The sequence below is a fragment of the Neomonachus schauinslandi genome, chromosome 3 (assembly GCF_002201575.2).
Source record: "Neomonachus schauinslandi chromosome 3, ASM220157v2, whole genome shotgun sequence".
NCBI lineage: Eukaryota > Metazoa > Chordata > Mammalia > Carnivora > Phocidae > Neomonachus > Neomonachus schauinslandi.
In genome coordinates this window covers 182,149,482-182,171,212 of record NC_058405.1, presented here as the reverse complement: position 1 = coordinate 182,171,212, position 21,731 = coordinate 182,149,482, and the positions used below count along the sequence as shown (strand labels likewise).

The window sequence follows — 21,731 nt, the reverse complement described above, 5'->3', positions numbered from 1 at the left end:
ACACATTTTACCATCCAGATAAGGGGTAATTCTTTGCTCATGGAGGTAATATGGTGTATTGGAAAGTGTGCAAGATTTTTAAGGAGACCTCTTAGGCTTCAAATCCGTGCTCTCATGGGGTCACTTTGGGTTAGTTACTTAGCTTCTTAAATTCCAGGAAGTTTGTGAAGCTTAAAAGTGACAACCATTACAAATTACTTGGTACATATTAGGTCTTTAATGATAAATGTAAATATCCTTACTTTTCCCTTCCCTCAGTAGCAACAACTTAAAAATACATTTAAATCCCAAGCCACAGCTTTATCCCCTTACGATTTTGATGAGAGAAGTTCTGGAATATTCGGACAAGAGATGCTCTAAAAAATCAAATCACTATTGCATAAGAATTCAAAGCCATGGAAATGTAAGTCCTCTTCTCCTCACTTCTTTTTCCAAAAACTGATGCACCAAGCTGGGAGCAATGATTTATTTGTTCATACCATTCCAAAGTTAAAGGAAACAGACTTAGGATAATTAGATAATAAATTTTATTCTTATTTAATAACCAAAGGAAACGATAATTCTTCCATATCCTCAAAGTAGGTCATTCTTGGAGTCTTTTAATACAAATGTCATAAACACAATTGATCAAAAAGGTTTATTATTGAGAGAAGACATAAATGCCAAAATATGAATATAATTTTCCCCTATATTCTCATTCTGACCAGTTCAGACATATTTATTAATAATCACTTGTGGAAACATAATTCATAAAGCAGATCTTCCTAGAACAACAGTGCATTTACTTATCTCAACAGTACCACATGCTGATGCTCATCCAGCATTCCTGGAAATAATTATTCAACATCAATATGGTAAGTTTGAAGTCAGAAAGAATCTAATTTAAATAATGAAAAGTACACTTGCAAATTAGCCTCTCCCAAAATGTTCTCAGTTAACAAAACTCCGAACTCAAAGAATACTTTTCTATATTGGAAATTGTTCGTGTCGGCTTAGGAAAAAATATATTTTATAACAGATACTCAGTTAAGCATGCAAACATTGACTGCTTCAGAATTTCCATATAGGAAGTAGAGTTTAGTAGGGAAAAAAAAACCTTCTCATATGGCAAAAACACATTAACTTTACAGATCGTTTGTGTTTAGTTAAAAGAGCTTTTGGCAATTGTGGGGGTGTTCCAGCCTCTCAAGCGCCTTGTCATTCCTGGTTTACAAATATATTTTCTTTTTTTTTTAACTTCTTTTTTTAAAGGTTTGTTTATTTATTTGAGAGACAAAGAGCTAGAGACCCAGCATGAGCAGGGGGAGGGGCCGAGGGAAAGAATCTCAAGCAGACTCCCTGGTGAGCTCAGAGCCTGACATAAGGCTTGATCCCATAAACCTGAGATCATGACCTGAGCCAAAATCAAGAGTTAGATGCTTAACTGACCGAGCCACCCAGGCACCCCTGCAAATATATTTTCTTTCATGGAAAACAACAGGTGGCTCTTACAAGAAGATCTGCCCTGTAGATGTTTTAACTCTCATCAACTATGCCTGCAGAAAAGAAAAATATGTTAGAATTGAAGCCTGCCATTTGAGGGTCCTTTCTGGTAATAAATAGAATTGCTATTGGTTTTTATGTGCCTCTTGGTTCAGATCTCAATATGAACACCAAGAGAGAAAATCTGAAGATTGTCAGGCTCACGCAAAAGGAGTATAGAAATGTTAACTTTCACAATCCGTTGTAAAATATCCTCTAAGGGCCTTGTAAGAATAGTTTAACCTTTGATGATGGACTTGGCCGCCTGACAGATTTAATTTGAATGCCACTTTCATTGTTAAATAAACACCTGAACCTCACTGTACTCAGGCATTCTGGGAACACCAAAGCTAAGCACAACATCCCCGGAAAAGCAGTCTTGTATACCAAAAATTACAATACACAAAGGCCTGAAGTTCTTTGTACCTTCTTTTCTTCTTTTTTATTGTGGTCAATGATATCTTTCTATCTCTTATATCATGTGCAATTTTATAATTACCCGAAGTGTGTGTATGTGGGGGTGTGTGTGTGTGTGTGTGTGTGTGTATACGAGTTGGATATTTCCTAAGAAGAAATGCTAGTGCTTAAAGATTTTATTTATTTATTTAATTGACAGAGAGAGACAGCGAGAGAGGGAACACAAGCAGGGGGAGTGGGAGAGGGAGAAGCAGGCTCCCCGCTGAGCAGGGAGCCTGACGCGGGGCTCGATCCCAGGACCCTGGGATCATGACCTGAGCCGAAGGCAGTCGCTTAACCAACTGAGCCACCCAGGTGCCCCAGAAATGCTAGTTCTTGATACAAAAGGGCCACGCAGAATTATGGCAGAAGCATAAACAATAGTCCACGAATCCATTGCTTCAAACTGGAGAGTTTCATCAGAGACCCAAGCACAAAAGAACAATCTTCTAGAGCTCTGTGATGGCTCATTGGTCAGACCAGGCTGTAACCAAAACGCCTCTGTTACTCATCTGTCTTCCTTATTTTAAAACTGAAGACTTTAACCCAGCTAAAATTATAGCTTTCCTGCTTGTTGATCTTTTAATAATATACACAAGTGGCCGAAGATTTATCAGAAGAGATTGCTAAAGTAATTTCGGGCAGCTTCTTTTAAGAAATGCATTTCCACACCGTACACATTTGTCATTGTGTTTTTTGATAAAGTATTTAAATTATATTTAAAAATCAAGACTACATTTGTCAAACTAGATATCTGAAAAAACAAGGTGCCTCAAGCTGAAAATTTCTTTGAATTCACACTAAGCTCCTCTTTGACTTAACTTCCAAATTAATTAAATCAAAAAGACATGAACTAGGCCAAAAGAAAAAAAAGTCAGGAGGCCAAGTTCAAATATTGCCTAGAATGCTTCATTGGTCTTGCCTTAATTTGCTTTTAGATGGTACCATTTTAGAAGTGGAAAGGCTAAATTTATGCAAAAAGAGTATCAAGTTCATGCAGCAAATTGGAAGAGTTAATGAGTACTTTAACCTTCCTTTTCATTGAGTAAATGTTAAAAAAAATTCTCTCAAGGTGAAGCAAGATTCAAATAAGCAGTAGATGAACTTGGCAACCATTGAACAAATATTTGAGCATCCCTCGCACAAAAGACACTGGGTGATAGGTGCAAACCCCAGACTACCGGGAGGTTGGCAGCTCCATGGCCCAAGACAAACTAGAATCAGTCTACCCATAAGATGCAAGACTTCCAAGCTGACAAAGAAAGGGTAAAGGCTGTTAACCACCTTGACCTTTGCCACTGCCTTGATTTGGCTACAGAATAACTGTTGTATATCCAACTGATTGCATTATTCAGAGATGATGTCTCCAAATCTACACTCTCCAACATAGTAGCCGGTAGTCATCTATGGCTATTGAGTATTTAAAATGTGGGTAGTGCGACTTAAGGAAGTCAAGTTTTGATTTTACTTATTAATTTGATTTTAATAATATGGAGTTGATAGCAGGATTAATGAATTTACTTAACTTGGACAAATGTAATTTTGAAACAGATGCTTTTGTTTCAAAGCCAAATCAATTCTTCCAATAAAAATGAACCAAGTCTGTCAATGTGGGTGCAACTATAAAGGGAAATGATTATTTGGTATCCAATTTAGTTATTGGGAAACTTTCAAATCTGGCTAGAACAACTTACATATGTGAGCCTAACTTTTTCAACTGGAAATTTTATGAAATCTAAATATAAATCAGGTATTTCCAATGAAAATTTAACATCTAGATAAAGATGTGTCTGCCCCAATGCCACTCTACTATAGAAATGTTCTCATTCTCATGTCCTGGAGGGAGGTTCATGGGAAGTTCACCCTCTGAAAGTCTGTTGGTGAATTTCTCTGACGAGGTAGCTACACCCCACATAGGAAGCGCTGGGAGATGCAGAAGTTTGCAGGTCCTTGGTAAGATTCTTGAGAGGCCCTGACCATAGGGCAGCCTGTCTTCCTTTTTAGGCAAGCCTCAGTCTTCAGATGTGGGATGTGTGGTGACAGCACTGACCAGTGGTATTTATCTGACCAAGGAAGGAATCCTGGAACTGCACTGTGGATTCTCTGCAGAACCTAGCCAGGTTCATTGCAAACAGACTTTTTTTTTCAGCATAAGTAATAAAAACTTATTGAGAATTCCTGGGATGGTGGTTATTGCCTCCCAACCTGGAAGGAGGAGCCAATACTATAGGGAATCAGTCAGAAATCACACTGTCGCAACAAAATCTTTCCCCTGGGAAATTGGTCAAGCCTTTTTCATCCAAAAAGGGTTGGGATGACAGATGGAGAAAGGACCATCGCTTGATACCGGGGTAGCATAGGGGTGTGCTGTACCCCAAGCTGGCGGGAGGGGGAGAAACAGATCTGCTTCTTCTCTGGGAGTGAAGTTCCTGGTCACCAGGCTCATTTCTTATCCTTGATGAGGCTGTCACTGCCCCGGGTAAAACTTTCATCCTGTAGGTTCAGGACAAGGTTGTCGGTAGTGAGATGGATAAGGTTCTGTGATGTGGCAATCCTCTTGGAGATGTTCTGGGCTGCCCAGATCTTGTGCAATTTGATATAGCCAGGTTTCTTGCTCAGGGCTCCTCCAAGGTGAGCAGGTTGGGGTTAAGGGTTCACACAAGGTCCATTTTCAACCTCAGCACTATCCTTACTACTCCAGCCCTTCTCTGGGCTGTCAGATCCAAAGCTGCACTCAGATGGCTCCTGCCTGGTCCCCCTTTGGTCCCTACCTGTGGGCCCCCCTGCAGCCAGCTGCCAGGAACCAGAAGCAAGGCCAGCATTGCTATTGATTTGTCTTATAGTGAGGGGCAGGCCTCAGGCACCCCACTAAACAAATAGACTTTTTAATGGGGGACTTTCTGGAAGGGGGCTCTGCCTTTTTATTGGGTCTAAAAGAGAAAGTCTGAAGAGATGAGGGTCAGTGGGTAGTTGGGTGCCCGTTGTATCGCAGGGAGCTTCTCTCTACCAGTGCTATCACTGCAGTTGTGATCACAATGGTCTCACTGTTATAGGTCTCTGTACTTTTACTCCCAGGAGTCACAAATTTGTGGAGCTGTAGACCTGCAGAACTAATGAGCTGAGAAGCACCTGCCTGGAGAGGAAAAGTAGATCCGCTATGCACACATACACAAAATCACACACAATATTTAAAAGAGAAGAAAACAAGGTGTGTGAATTCGCTGAATATCGAGTAGGCTCTTACTATGTGCACGTTATTAGGCTAAATGCAGAGATACTAAACCAAATCAACTAGATCTTACTAATGAGCTGTCAGGGAGAACGGCCTCCCTGGACAGTTGCCTAGACCCATAGCAGACTTTGCATAAGTGATAAATAAATCTCTGATTATTAACTTCCTGAGAATTAGGGGTCTTCTTTATTTAACTGCAGCTTGACCTTATCTATCCTGATTGACGACGAACTAATACATGGCACTTGCCTGCGACAGGTGTACAATCCAGGAAGGTAACTTCAAGTATTCCAATGGCTTCAGTAAGCACTCATTTTTTAACTAAAATAATTATTTCTTTTTTTTTAAAGATTTTATTTATTTATTTGAGAGAGAGAGTAAGAGAGAGTGAGAGCACAAGAGGGAGGAGCGGGAGAGGGAGAAGCAGACTCCCTGCTGAGCAGGGAGCCCGATGCGGGACTCGATCCTGGGACTCCAGGATCATGACCTGAGCTGAAGGCAGTCGCTTAACCAACTGAGCCACCCAGGCGCCCTAAAATAATTATTTCTAATTTATATAGGTATTTACTTCCAAGGATGATGAAAATTTTATCAATATCAAAACATGTATAAAACAAGACAACTACATACTCTGAAGGCAGAGGTATCTGTGTTATGCATTATGAATCCCAGTACCTAGCCACATGCATGGTCCCTAACAGGCACCAATGAACACTTATCAAGTGAGTAAGTGAATGAATGAACCATCTGGTTGGGGAAGTAAAGTATGCAACATAAAGGGTGGGCCATGAGGCATAATAAATGCTATGGAATTCAGCATAAGGAGAGAGCATATCCAGGCATGGGGATCAAGGAAGACTTGCAACATGAGCTGACGTCAGAGGGTGGAGATTCAGGGAGCAAAAATATGGAGACCGGAAATGGCTGGTGCAGACACATTATATAAGCTAGACTAGACAAGGAATTTATGTGAGCAAATAGAAGAAAATGAATTGGGAAGAATCAATCATGGCCAGATTTTGCATGATTAAATGCAGAACTTCAATCCCTTAGCCAGTGGTGGCTCTCTGTCTCTCTCTCTTAAAAATTCAAAAACCATTCTCTGAATGCATTTTATTTGTGGGCTAAAATCAGGAAGAACAAAAACGCTAAGTTCCTTTGGTAAAGAAAGATGTAGAGGACAGGGTTCACAATCATTGGCGTGGATGCCTTTAAGAACCCCCTAAAGAATAGCTAATGTCCCATAAACATCTGTTGAAAATCAGTGCTAAAGTAACAGGCCACATTTAGTATTAGTTCAATCATTTAACCAGCCCGTCAATCATTCACTATTGAGAGCTCTCTACCACTCCGCATTCTGGAGAGTTCGGGATAAAGAGCAGACTGTGTCTACTGGTGGTGGGCCCAGCATGAGAGGCAATGATATGCTCCTGAGGTCCTGAGAGGCAGCCTCCTAAGGGTTTTGAGGTTTGTTCCAAAGGCAATTCATCCCTGACAGAGGAGAGAGTTCTGTAAAAACTGTGGACCTGGCTTACCAGGTCTTTCTCTGAACTCTTCTCTCCTCCATGACCGTGTGCCAGAGCCCTGAGCAGAGGACGCAAAATGAAATACTCCATCATTAAAAAATCTCGGAGATGCTGGGGGAGGGGCCATATGGCAAACCAGTGCAAGAGGGTATCCTTTCCCCTCGAAGTGGAACATATTCTAAAAATGGAATATGAGAGTATGTCACCCATCCGAGGAGGGAAAGGTGAGGGTTGTTGTGGACAGAGGCAGGAGAACTCATCACCTCACTTGCGTCCTGTCTTAGAAGAGACAGACAGACTGACAAATTCAAAGTAGCCCAAGGATGTTGGGGTTAATGTAGAGCATGAAATTAGCCATGATACCTGGCTTGCTAAAATGTAACACAGAGGCTGCTGGGGGCAAAGGAGGGTTTTGGAGAAGGGCATAGACCTTTGGAATGCCGGGGTCCTCTCTGCCTTTGGAATGCCATGGGGAGTTGCCTTCCCTGAAGCTTTCTTAGCCCAAACAGCCACACTGTGATCTAAGAGAAGAATGCGTTGTCCCCTAGGCTATGTTTAGTAGGTGATGCAAATTAGCATATCTTATCTTTCCCATAAATCCTCCCAGTTTCAGTAAGACCCCTTGTCACACATCACGTCTTGAGAGAGTGATAAAGGATTTGTGATTATCCTGAAGGACCAATAAAAGCAGGAGCAGAGAAGAGCAACATGAGTGTTGACCCCCATGCCTTCTCCTCTCTTTTATGGCAAAGTTTGGAGTTATCTTTTCATCCGTCTATACAGGGATTGCTGGCCATTCCCAGCACAAGGATTTTCCATTTTCACCCCCGACCTTCTCACTCTCAATGCCCTGGACTCTTTCTAGCCAGGGAGCTTCACATTACTCAGAAGGGCTTCTACTGGACAGTTCTCTAAAATAAAAGACTCTTCTCCTGGTGGTTAGTCCCCTCATCTCCTGTCTCTGTTCACTGCGTTTCCCCTACATCACAACAAATCAACAGCTCTGGGCTCACCAGCACTCTCAGCTTTGACTCCTGTCCTTGTGTCCTAGTCTTTCTGTCAACCCTAGGCCAGAACCACTGGTAGGATGTGCCTCTCCACAGGCACATCCTACAAGTGCTATGCAGCCAGACACCTTGGGAATCACACAATCACAGCGCACATGGCTACAAACATCTAAGGTCCCAGCTTTCGTGCCGCCCAACAGCCTTTCTGATTTTCTTCAGTAACTATCAAAAAAAAAAAAGTGGTCAACATCCCTCAGTCCTAAGCACCTCATTCTCGGCAGACAACCCTACAGAAACCCAGGTCATCAGGCATTTTTATCAGCCAGGTCTTGGTGTTGCAACTGCCTTGACAAAAACAAAACCCCTCCATTATGAGTCTGAACACAGCTAAAATAGGAGCCCTGTTCAAGCCCAAAAATGACCAAAGAGCCCCCTCTCCTGGCTAGTATGAGTGGTGCCTTTTTTCTTACCAATTACGTAAAATTTACCAATTGCATAAAAATGATGAATAAACCCAGTCACAGCATTACCCCCACTTCCTTACAGCATCCAATCTAGAACAAAGAGCAAAGTCCCTAAACAGTCCGCCAAAGAACCTAACACAATCCCAAACCCTGTAATAAATCCTTTCTAACATTCCCTTTCTGAGAGGCTCCACGATTCCCCAGGGGAGTGCATTCTCCCTTCAAGGAACAATCAACCTGATCTGTTCTTTGACAGGAGGGCGCTAACATAGTAATAGGAATTACTGTTATCACTGTTGTTGCGTTCTGTGCTAAGTACTTTACATGTGCTATTCATTTAATCCTTTGATGACAGTGACAATTTTGCCCACTGCGGACCTGGAAACACTAAGACTGAACAGAATTTAAAAGCCATCTGGGTCACAGATCCAGCATGATGAGTGAAGGGACTTAGGAATCAAGCTCTGGAGCTCATGCTCTTCATGATTTTAGAAATAATAAACCACAAAATTAGCAAAACTAGTTTCTTCCCCACATCGTCCCCTCAAGTCTCAGAACATGAGCTGTTTTTCTTTCAATGTCAACCCCTCCTTCTGTCTGTTCTTTGACCACCTCTTCTGTCTCCTTTAACACTTGGTTCCAACAAGTTTCCATTTCCGTCTAATTCTTCAACCATCCTTTTGCCAAGTGAGGACAATTTCTCAGTCTAAAATCGGGCATAAGCCTTGCTCATTCTAAAAACAAAACACGATGACCTCTGATGGCCCCATAGTCCTTTCATCTTTCCCATCTTCAGCCCAAATTCTGGAAACCTAGCCTCTATTTTCAAGAATAACAGAATTTAAAATTATAAAATAGGCATGCACAAATGGAATTTGGGAGAGAGAGCTTTTCTACCTTGGAGGGGTAAGGATGGGTGGGAAGGATCACAGAAGAGTTCAAGGAAGAAATGGTATCTGGGGTAAAGTGTAAAACATGGTGGGGGGGAAGATTGCCCAGCCAGAGATAAAAGAAAAGGAGTTTTAGGGTAGATGAGTGTCCCCCCAGCTAAAATTCATATGTTGAAAACTAACCCCCAATGTGATGGTATTAGGAGGTGGGGCCTCTGGGTGGTAACTAGGTCTTGAAGGTAGAGCCCTCATTAATGGGATCATATGCCCTTATAAAAGAGACCCCAGAGAGCTCCCTTGCCCCATCACCATATGAGGACATAGCAAGAAAATGGCCACCTATGAACAAGAAGTAGGCTGTCACCAGACACTGCATCTGCTGGTGGCTTGATCTTAGATTTTCCAGCCTCTGGAGCTGCGAGAAATAAATTTCTGGTGTTTATAGTCCCAACCCCACTCCCCCAGTGTCTATGATATTTTTTCATAGTAGCCGAGTGGACCAAAACAGTAAGTAAAAGTAAAATTACAGAGAGAGGAAAGTCTGGCACATATTTGGAGACCTGATGAGTGGACTCATTATCTGCTGTATTAGTCAGCTCAGGCCACCATAACAAAACACCACAAACTGGGTGGCTTAAGACGCAGAAATGTATTTCTCAGAGTTCTGGAGGCTGGAAGTCCTAGATCAAGCTGTTGACAGGCTTAATTTCTCCCTGGGCTTCTCTGCTTAGCTTGGTCACGTGCTTGCTACGTCTTCACGTGGTCTTATCTCTGTGCGTCTGCATCCCTGGTGTCTCTTTGTGTGTACAAATTTCTCCTCTGGACACCAGTCAGATTGGATTTGGAACCATCTTAAAGACCGAAAGTAATGATTTCTTTAAAGACCTTATCTCTAAGTATAATTACATTCTGATTGCATTCTGAAGTGGATTAGGATATCAACATATGAATTTTGGAGAGATACAATTCATCCCATAACATCTGGGATAACAGGGAGCAGGAAAGATTAGGCCAGAAATGTAGATTAAGACCAACTCACAGATACCTTGGAACATAAGAATGGGAAATTTGGGCCTCGTCTTTAAACAGTGAACTATATGAATGCCTGACGTGAGATCACCTCTTTAGTCTGTTCAAAATTGAAGGTGACACCAGCTAACTTGATTCATTACTAATAAGTTATCTATATAGGTTATAATGTCAATTTTGCAGCAACTGACTTCCCTCAAGAGAGACTTATTTTCAGATATATATATTCATATTCTTCTATTTCCATCCTCATTCTCAAACCAATCTGAAAGACCTATAGATATTTATAAGATTTTCTGAAACAAAATGTTTACATTTAGCCAATGCTTAAAAAGTTTTTGTGATTAATTCTTGTAAGCGTTAGCTCAAATGCATAAGAAAGCCGCTGATTCTATTCTAAATATAGGCCACCTGCTTTTCCCAAGGGAGTCAGTAAAGTCTGAGTGGCTGAGAGAAGCACCTTTGGGGAGGGAGGGCTCTGGCCTTCAGAAGGCAGAGAAGCCGTCCCTGCTCTCATCCACAAAGGCAGTTCATGCAAGATCGTCTTTCCCATCACCCAAGTCAGCACTGAGTCCAACCTTGACCTGGCTCGTTTTCAATGGAGCAAAGTCAAGGACACTTACTGACTGCCAGCTATACCACAGCCTTTGAGCTGGTTTTTCTTCATATGAAGTATCTCACTTCAGTCTCTGGTTATATTTCCATTGTAGAGATAAGGAAACAAACCCAGGAAGGTGAAATGACTTATCCAGAATAATAGAATGATGAGGTGAACACTGCCTCATCCCAAAGTGCACACTTTGCCACACACCATGTTAAGTGAGGGTTCTCGCCCATGATCATGTAGGTCAATCTATCATCAGCCGTTTTTGGAATCCTGCCCTCTGCCCTCTGCCCTCTGCAGGAGGAGGACACCAGGCTGCAGTACTGGATTGCAGGCCACCATCAAGAATTTTTTGAGGGGGCACCTGGGTGGCTCAGTCGGTTGAGCGTCTGCCTTCGGGTCAGGTCGTGATCCCAGGGTCCTGGGATCAAGCCCCACGTCAGGCTCTCTGCTCAGCAGGGAGCCTGCTTCTCCCTTTCCCTCTGCCTGCTGCTCTACCTACGTGTGCTCTCTCTCTCTGTCAAATAAATAAATAAAATCTTAAAAAAAAAAAGAATCTTTTTGAGAACAAACATGGACATAAAATCTCTCACCTTGCATACATACAGCAATATATTAGGGTGAACCATATGAAATTATTTTTTGGAGATCAAAATTTGTCAAAATTGGCAATTTTATATGACTCAACCGACATGGTTATTCATGGTGATAGCCCACGAGTTAATAACTTGTAACAGCTACCCTACTTCCCGTTGGAGATTTTCTAGCCTAGAAAATAATTGTACATGTCCTTTTGCCTCAGGCTCACCTAGAAAACAAGTCTTCTTCTGCCTGGGGAAAAACACCCAGTGTCGTCTTCCACTGCAGGAATATACACTCCTCTGGGAAAACAGGGAAAAACCACATCTAAATGGAGCAGAAATTCAGGTATGCCTCCTCAAATTGCTATTTCTGTAATTAAAGATGAGAATATGTCTGAGAAATACTTGCAAATAACAAAGTGCTTCAGATGATGAACAATACTAACCAATGAACCACATCACAAAAGATCCCAAGGGATTATTGCACGTTTGGTGTTAAGTCCAAACCCGAAACATTACTGGTAACACACTGAAGGTGACAATAAATAAGAAGTATATCTGTGGCCACTTTTATTGAAGGGGCACTGGCTTCTTTGACTGACAGTATAAGTGATTAAAATCCAAATTTGGGGGCATATGTCAACTCCCCTAATACGTGTATGTCACTAAAATTGTAATGGGCCCATGAGAACACCCTGGGGACTGTTTTCACCTTTAAGATATTTTTGAGAAGTATTTGATAAATTTCCTCTAATTTTCCTAATGAGAACATCTTCTCAAGTACTGAGAGGAGGGTTTCAAGAAGAATTTTGCAATTCTGCTTAATTAATGGCATTTGCATCTTCTTCAACCGTGATTTCCATGGCTGTGCAGGCTGGACAAGGCTTTACTTTTGCAAAAGGGAAAAAATACAGAAAAACTGGGCTGATTCAGAGCCGTGGACACAACATGTTTATTAAGCTGAGCCAAAATTTTATTCACGTGCCTGAATCCGTGAGAATTCATGACAGATGAGCCCTCAAAATATTCCCTGCATTTATTTTATTCCCCGTTAGTTTCCTAGGAGAAGGTGAATTAGAAGGCCTTTGTCTGTTGCAGGGATGCCCCGAACCATAATAAATTAATAAGAAAATTTACCTTGAATGTGCAAATCCTTTTTCAATTCTTAAATCCTTTAAATCAAAGTCATTGAAGCGGTGTCCACAAATAATATTAGCTGCCCGCTAATTGAATGTTTATGATGTGTCAGCCTCATTATGTATCAGTTAACTTACTTAATCCTCACAAACTCCCCCTATACTATTGTTAGTCCTATTTTATAGATGAGAAAATGGAGTCAAGGGGTGTTTGAATTCACAAAGTCCCACATCCAAGAAGTGGTTGAACAGGATATTAAAACAGGCATTCCAATCCCTGAATCCATGTTTTTAATTTCCAAAATACTGTCCTTCCTGGGAAACTGGCTGTTGTGGCAGCCACGTCCTCACCAAATAAGGAATATTATGACAGTTTGAGGACAACAAAACATAACTGCCCCCATTTATTCCAGTAAATCGCCACCACAAAAGAAACAAAGCAAGCAAACAAACAAAAAACCTCTGCCCGCAACATTGAGCAATCCTTCTTTTGAAATGTCCTCAAGCTGTTTGTATGCTTCCTTGGAGCCAACCAAGGAGCTGAAGACCAATTAGAAAGCCACCTCATTTCCAAAGTACCCATCCTAACAGAACACTTGTCAGAGACTCAGCATTTCATCTTTTTACTCTATGAAACTGACTCTCCTTTGCAACTTTAAACTCCTGCTGGAATGGAAGTGATAGCAGATGACTTTCCTTGCCACAAATTTATGTTAATTTAGTTTTACACCTAATTTTGTCTTTCATAACTCAACACAAACCAGTGTGACCCTTTTGATTTATGGTTATGTTAAAATAACTAATACTCAAAGTATTTACAATTCTTAGACTCTCAACCCAATGAAATTACAATAAACTTTATTAAAACATAAAAAGAATCCATGTTACATTCTGATTAGGTATTACCATTAAAAGACATAATTGAATGTTGGATTCCTTGATAAATTGATTGTGTTGTTTTAAAATAATTAAAACTGGGGCGCCTGGGTGGCTCAGTTGGTTAAGCGACTGCCTTCAGCTCAGGTCATGATCCTGGAGTCCCGGGATCGAGTCCCGCATCGGGCTCCCTGCTCAGCAGGGAGTCTGCTTCTCCCTCTCCCGCTCCCCCCTCTTGTGCTCTTTCTCTCTCTCACTCTCTCTCTCAAATAAATAAATAAAATCTTTAAAAAATAAAAAATAAAAATAAAAAATAAATAATAAATAAAATAAAATAATTAAAACTGGTTTCCAATTGAGGGATCTATAGAGAAAAAAAGAACTATCTCTCATTCACCTTACTGGTCTGAGTCCTCATAGATGGAAAAATGTCTCTACACTGCATCAAAATTAATGAGATCTGTCATTTGCCCCAGATATGCCAAGATAGTCCTAAGTTTAAACCATACCAAAATCTGAGCATTGTTATATATCCCCACATAACCCTGATCTTTAAAGGACATAGAATAAAATGTTTACTCTTTATACTCCCCATTCGTAGCTTTTGAAAAAAGATAAACACTGCCATCTGTTGATATGAGAGAATAAAGGCATGCAAGCCCATGCACTTTTAGAACACGGCATCATTTTCTACTTTTCATTAGTGATAGCATTAATTACTTCATTAAGATCTATTTCATTAAGGTCCTGGGGCACCTGGGTGGCTCCATGGGTTGGGTGTCCAACTCTTGGTTTCAGCTCAGGTCATGATCTCAGGGTCCCCAGATGGAGCCCCGCGTTGAGGTCCCAGCTAGATGCAGAGTCTGCTCCAGATTCTTTCTCTGGTCCCTCTTCCTCCCCCACTGCTCCTCCCCTAACTCTCTCTCTCTCTCTAAAATAAACAAATAAAATCTTAAAAAAAAAAAATCTTACAGTCCCATGAAAATAGTAGCAAAGGTAACTTTGTCCAAAGAGATGCATTCAACATTTCCCAAAAGGTAGAAAGAATAGCAGACCTGGTCTTCATTTATAGCTTCCAGACAACTTTTCTAGGATTTCCATCTCTTGCATTCCCATAAACTCATTTTTTAAGTTCTAGGTAATGCAAACTGAAATTCTGAACTCAAAAGGGAATTTAGGAGTAGAGAGAAACTGATGCTTTTGCCTTAATGTGCAGAATTCAAGGAGCCTTGTGAAACACACACATACACATAGACACACACACACACACACACACAAAACTTTATCAATTCCTCTCCATGTGTTAAGCTAATATCCATTCTGGGGCTTTCTTATAAAAACCAACGTGTTTCAGGGAAGAAGAAAGTGGAGGACGTGTAGTAGAAAGGGGTAAAAGAATCGAAGTTATGCCAACTCCCTGGTGGAGTCTTCCAGAGGTTATAATGAACTGGTTTCAGAGGCCTGTAAAATTCCACTGGGTTCACCCTAAAAGAGCAGGGTACTCCTAAAAGTAGCATTCCCAAATGTAGACTACTCGCATATCACCAACCCAAAGTCAGAAAGTATCAAACCAGGAATTGTTATAAGAAAATATTTTGAAGGCTTCTAAGTCTTGTAATTTCAAAAGCATCAAATACCAACTGGATCCTCCCTTGCTGGGCCAGATTTTATGTTATAATAAGAAAGTGTTTTTCCTGTCATGTTTCAAACATTTCATCCTTCAGGTTTTATTTTTTTATTTCAAAGTATACTCCTCCAAAATATACTCTTAGTTCTAAAAAAAGAAAAGAAATTTCCAAACTTTCCTAGACTCCTTTCCCACCAAAAACCTAATCAAGTTGTTTGTAACTAGCATGGTGTCTCAGAGACAATAAGTAATTAATTGTTGAAAGACATCATCCAACTATGAATTTTTCTAAAGAACTAATACAAATATCTTTATGGCTTACGTCTTTTTCTTCATGAGGTCAATGTTTGATTCCCCTTTAAATAATATGCCTCTAAAAGACAAAAAACACGTATATTATGCTGTGAAAACCAAGAAAATTGACCCCTTACCACTTGGAAAAGATTGTGAAAACAGATTGAGCATTGGTAAGTTTTTATTGAGATGGAATTCACATAACATAAAATTAGCCATTTTAATGTGAACAATCGATTAGCATTTAGTAGATTTACAGTGTTGTACAATGACCACCTCTAATTCCAAAACGTTTTTAGCACCCCAAAATAAAACTTCACCCATTGAGTGACTCCTCCCCATTTCCCTCTACTGCCCATCTCTGGCAACTGCCAATCTACATTCTGTGTCTATGGATTTACCTATTCTGGATATTTCATATAAATGGGATTACCCAATATATGACCTTTTATGTCTGGATTCTTTTATTTAGCATAATGTTTTAAACACAGATTTACCTACATGGTAGCATATATCAGTCCTTTATTCATTTTTACAGTTGAATAATATTCCATTGTAAAGATATATCAAACCTTGTTTATCCATGCAACCGTTGGTAGACGTTGAGTTGTTGTCAATAGCGCAGCCAGGAACATGAGAGTCATGGGCTTAGGTGCCATTTTTCATAACCTAGGAGTGCAACTGTTGTGTCATATGGTAATTTTATGTTTAAATTTTGAGGAATCTCAATATTGATTTTTAAATCAAGAAAAACAACAACATAGAAGATGCAGCTTGCCAATAGCAGAGATGAATGAAATTAATCTACTTAGTTGGGATCAGGGATTACACCAGAATGAGTTCAGCTGTGGAGAGGACACTTTGCTATAGTAGAATCTCTACTCCCTTTAACCATATAGGTGGACCTGGCCCATATTTAAGAATGATAAACTCATTTTTTTTTTTATAAACTCATTCTAATATTAAGGAAAGGAAAGAAATATATGTGAATCATAATCTGCCATTGGCTTATTGTATTAGTAAGTCAAAAATTACTGCCTTGGATACAAACTGCATTTAAAAATGAAGTCCTTTATAATAAATGACCATTATAGAAATATCCAGTGTCAGAAATGCAGTTACATGAATCAGAGAAAAAAACCCGTATAGTATTACCCATTAATCATATTCATTTAAATAAAACACTGATTTTATTAAACAAAATTAACTCAATTTCCTTCACATAAGGAGTATTTTTTACATTGGTTTTTGTGGTTTCTTTTGCTCTGAGTTTTCTAAACCCTTCAATATTTTTCAAATACTTGGTTTTATATATATCATTATGTTGAGATTAGATAATTTTACTAAGCAATTAAACAAATACATGTTTTAATAGAAGAGGAGCCCCCACTTCACACGCTTGTGACTTCACCTTTGTTCTCATTGTCTTGGACTGATTTCAACACCCCACCCTGCATTTGTAAAATGGGTTCCACAGTAAGAATGAGTGGGGACCCAGCCTTACTCTGTTGTTGCTGGGGCAGAAACTTGTGAGAATGAACAACTTGCCCTTACAAGTTCACACAGGCCATCCTATTACTAAGTGGAATTCCTAGGTCATTACTGCATCTACCTCTCCACTCGCCAAGTGTGAATAATAAGAATCTGAGCACTTGCTCTTTTCTACTTCCAAAAGCTTTTATTTTTAATTTTAATTTAGTATCTACAATGTTTGGAATAGACAATTCTACTCTTTAAAGATATAGGTGCTAGGAGAAGTGTGAATTTAGGATTACCAGGCCACAAGGAATTGGCACCCTGTTACTAAATAATTGCATGCAAAGTACAGGTTCAAGCTCAAACTTTTATTAATTGGGAAAAAAAAAACATTCTTCATAATGTTTATGTTTTAAAAGTTATTCAGGGGACTCAAAGGAAATCTAGACAATTAAAAAAAATACATGCTAGTACATAAAACACACACTAATCATGTTGAAAAACTCAGGCAGTACCTCATTATTTAAGACCTCTTTGAGCTATATGGAGGACACAGCCTTTCTAGGTGTGAATTCATGTCTGGCTACCCACTGGCCAGCTGATCCAGGGAAGCCATCCTCCCCCTCCTAAATTATGTGTTACCAACTCTAAATTCAGGTTCTAAAATTCCTATATCATTCCTCTTTATTAAATGAACTGAGTTAGGCAAAAGTCTTGTAAATCATAAAACCATAAAACATGCAAATGTTTGGAAAGGTTTTTTGTTTTTCTTTTCCTGTTTACTTTAGAAAGCAATCATCTAATAGAGCAAAAGGAAGCCAGGATAATTAACTAGAAGATTGTCTCAGTTTCTAGTACAGAGGTAGTGAGACTAGAGATTACAGAATAATATGGCAATAAGACTGGATAGCGAGGATTTGTTTTTTAATTGAGAAAAGTGTTTATGATTTGGTGGGCACATAGAGAAAATAAAGAGTGAAAAGACAAGATCATTACCATCAGTGGCAGGAATAGAACTGCTAAGATGTTAGGGTAAATGGAAATCATGGGAAAGGAAGTGGATTTGAAATCTTCTGGATTTGATGAGACTAGAGATGACAAGATCATTAAACCAAGAAAACGTGTCAGCCATCTTGCAACTTGGAAGGACACTCAGGACAAGCCAATAAGGACAGCAAAGGGGAATGCCCCAAATCCTGGGTCCTTGGGTCATCTTGCCGCTAAATAACCAACTTTGGGACTGACTTTGTTTTAACTGTGTATTTTGCTACTTGCAGCCAAAACCATCCTACCCAAGATAACAGTGAAGTTGAATTGAACAAAAAATAAAATAATCTTGGTAAGATAACTAAAAGGATTATAGATATTTTTAGTCAGTTTACAATTCTTTGTGTTTGAGAAGGGCTATGTCCTTAAATATAGTAATTGCTTTTTCCTTTTGCTACAGATTTCCCTCCTTTGGAGACCCAATAAGGTAAATTGAAGAATAACAGCTGCAGTGGAAAGACAGAAGATAATCCACTTGTGATTTAAAAGATTACTGATGTGTTTTTAAATGGCAATGTAGAAGTTACATGTCTAGAAAGCACTGTTTAGTTCAAAAAGCATTTATTTTGTCTCTAAATCAGGCATTATGCTAAATTGTGAGCTCCTGCAGTTTTAGATATGAGTTGTTAGAAAAGATATTTCATTTTTATGAGAATGATTCACTTTCCTAAAATCCTATCCTAACTCTGAATATATGAAGATGGATTAGACCATAATCCTTTATACTGATGATGATCTCACATCTCAGCTCCTCTGTTTGAGAGAGAAACCTTAAAAGGACAATGCTCCAGGTTTCTTAAACTTTTATTGATAAAAACTTGAGTTATATTTCTCCCCAGGATACCTATAATACATTAAAGTGAGTTATATTTTAGCTATCATTCTGAGTAATTAATACTATGTTCCTTTCTGAGAAATGTGTTCATATATCAAATAGAGTTTTTTAAGATGACCACTAAGTTACTGATTAAAAGAATAATAGGAAATATTTATCATGCTTACAATGTGCCAGATATTCCCAATCCTCAAAACAAGAATGATTATTATCACCACTTTCTGGCTGAAGAAATGAAGGCAGTGTGGTAGGGGAACTTGCCGAACTAAGAGTGGGAATCAGAATATATATCCAGGCACCCTGACTCCAGACTCCACACGCACTTCACTTACATCCTACAACACTCCAGATGAAAATAAAGTGAGGGTATTATCACTTCTTTTATGATCTTAAGTATCTAAACATTTATTTTTTAAGTAGCTTAAAAATACTACTGGAAGAAGTACAAACTTCCAGTTATAAAATAAGTCACAGGGATGAAAAGTACAGCATAAGGAATATAGTAAATAACATTTAATAATGCTGTATGGGGACAGATGGTGATGACACTTCTCATGATGATGACTGAGTAATGTGTAGAATTGTTGAACCATTATGTTGTTCATTTGAAACATATAACATTGTGTATCAACTATACTTCAATAATAAAAAAAAATACTACTGGATAGTTAAGCATCCAACTCTTGATTTCGGCTCAAGTCATAATCTCAGGGTCATGAGATCAAGCCCCACCTCAGGTTCCACACTGAGCATGGAGGCTGTTTAAGATTCTCTCTCTCTCTCCCTCTGCTCCTCACCTCAGCTCACACATGTGCACTCTCTTTCTCTCTCTCTCTCAAAAAAAAAATACTACTGGAAACTTTAATAAGTATTCTATAAAGAAAGATTTCTTCAACACATAAAAATTAGAGGAAACTTTTCTGACTGAGGGGCTTCCTACAGCTAAACAGGTCAGTGAGGTGTAGGATGACCTCCATGACCATACATTGGCTCTCTCTATTGAATGATGTAACAAAATAGCATTTCCACCTTCCCTAAAGCCATCAAACACTCAGAAAGGAAGAGTCAATGTCAACTTCTTCTTGGCTTCAGAAGAAGTAGCTAAATTTTGGCCCAGGTTTCTCTAATCCAAGCCTTGCTTGGCTTCCCCATCTCTGAACGTCCTCCTTCCAGCAGCTGCACTGAAGTTTTTGTTTGTTTTGTTTTGCTCTTGTTTTATTTTTCTTCTTGGGTGCTAGACATCCATTGATGATCTGAGGGATAATTCGCAGCCCCGACCTTCCTACTGATATATCTATACTCTTCTCCCATGATTGTTCATTTAAGTACAAAGTGTAATGGAGCCAGAATCCCTAACACGTGGTGTCTTTGGTAGATTATTTCACTTCAGTGTGACTCACCTCCTCATTTTCAGATCAGGACTGTTACCTGCTCGGAAACAGTTGCTGGGAGGGTTGCATGGATGATCCATGTCAAGTGGGTGGGCGGTGTCTGGCAGGCGACACACACTCAGCCACCCTGACGACTGTTGTTATCATTAAGAAAATGACTCCATAAGATTCTCATGCATTCTCTTGCTCTGGGTTCAGGCATCACTGGTTTTATCTTGTGCTTTATCTTTTAACAATAGTTTTTAATATACATTCCAGCACTTTTACATAGAAAAGTGTTTTTAAAAATAGTTTTTAGTATTTCAGTAGCAATTGGGTTGGTGTTTGATGATTTTCCCTGGTACCTCAGTTGTTTTCCATCCAGATTTTTTAATTCAATAGTTCGAAGGTCTATTCTGTTTAACTTTTTTTCTGGAGAAAAACCTGCCTATATATTTTATGCCCACTATGAATTCAGAATATATTTGCTAGTAAGTGAGATCCATTTTGCTTTCCCTATATGCTGCCCTCATTTTACTCAGTATAGGTTGTCAACTTTTTTTTCTGGGGGAAGGAGGTATAGATATACTTTTGAGTATGAGGGAAGAAAGATTAGGCTTCCAATTTTGCCTTTCTCATTCTTAGTTACACAAAGTAAAATCACTAAAGAAGTAATAGAACTTCTAGTCAAATTCCAAACTGGTGCAGCCACTATGCGGCATGGAGTTTCCTCAAAAAATTGAAAATAGAACTACCATATGATTCAGCAATTCCACTTCTGGGTACTTCCCGAAGAAAATGAAAACACTAACTGGAAAAGATATAAGTGCCCCGATGTTCATTGCAACATTATTTACAGTAGTAGCCAAGGTATGGAAACAACCTAAGTGTCCACTGATGGATGAATGGATAAGAACAATGTGGTGTATAAATACAAATGAATATTGCTCAGCTATAGAGAAGAAGGAAATCTTGCCATTTGCAACAACATGAATGGACCTTGAGGGCATTTTGCTAAGCAAACTAAGTCAGACAGAGAAACACAAATACTGTATGTTCTCACTCATATGCAGAACCTGAAAAGAAAAACAAAACAGAAAAAAAAAAAAAAAACACTGAACTCATAGATACAGAGAACAGATTGGTGGTTTGCGGTTGCCAGAGGCAGGGCACTGGGGGGATGGGCAAAATGGGTGAAGGCTGTCAAAACATACAAACCTCCAGTTAAAAAATAAATAAGCCTTGAGCATGTCATAGACACCATGGTGACTCTAGTTAATAATACTGTATTGTATATTTGAAAGTTGCTACAAGAGTAGATTTAAAAGTTCTCATCACAAGAGAAACATACATCATATATATAGATGTACAATTCACTAAAAACTGCTTCCAAAAACTTTATTCAACAGAAATTATAATAGCCTACAAAGTAGAATCTTGGAGACACACTGTTAAATCACTCTGGTTTCCTTAATTACTACCATGATGCTACTAAAAATAAAAACAAAATTGAAATGACCAGTGACATTTGCCAAACATTATGCTCTTTCCTGTCATTCCCATCAAATAATATCAAGAAATGATATAACTTTATCAGTTTTAATGGTCATATCCATGAAGCTAAGGATAGTGTATAAATTGTTGACTTTTGGAAAGAGAGAAAACGTGAAATATCAAAACAGCTTGCTTGCTCTCTGTGAAGCTCCAGGTCTTGATCTCCATTACTAGCCAATTTGTTCACCAACTGCCTTTTTCTTCAG

The 21,731-nt window shown here is 39.2% G+C and overlaps 1 non-coding gene across 1 annotated transcript; it reads right to left on the bottom strand.

Moving 5' to 3' along the window:
* Nucleotides 1-4,691: 4,691 nt before the first annotated feature.
* Nucleotides 4,692-4,911, bottom strand: LOC123324512. The gene has a single exon (XR_006539873.1). It is a non-coding gene; the product is annotated as a small nucleolar RNA U89 (small nucleolar RNA).
* Nucleotides 4,912-21,731: the final 16,820 nt, after the last annotated feature.